The following is a 354-nucleotide window of genomic DNA, read 5'->3' as shown; positions in this document are numbered from 1 at the left end:
TCTATGAAGAGATAAGCTACCTGGTAAATTTTTTCTGTTAGGCAGTAAATCAGCAAGCCAAAGATAAACTTTCACTTCAAAATTATTCTAAATCAGGATCTTAAAAATTTGGCCTTGAGAATGGAGTTTATTCAATCTGTACATATCGTTCTAGACTGTAGGTAAAAAAAATGCTGCAAGTATTCCCTCACCGGGCTGCCTTTGTTCTGTTTTACTTCTGTTTGGATACGTTGTCATCACTCTTAATCTGGTGAAGTAATTTTTGAAATCTTGGTTTAAAATTAGGTATTTTACAATTCCCACATATTGTCATAAATCATAAATGTTTGGTTTTATATTTCGTTGCAGCGGAAA

The sequence above is a fragment of the Fulmarus glacialis genome, unplaced genomic scaffold (assembly GCF_000690835.1).
Source record: "Fulmarus glacialis isolate BGI_N327 unplaced genomic scaffold, ASM69083v1 scaffold9081, whole genome shotgun sequence".
In the NCBI taxonomy this organism is placed as follows: domain Eukaryota; kingdom Metazoa; phylum Chordata; class Aves; order Procellariiformes; family Procellariidae; genus Fulmarus; species Fulmarus glacialis.
Note: the sequence above shows the minus strand (reverse complement) of the source record.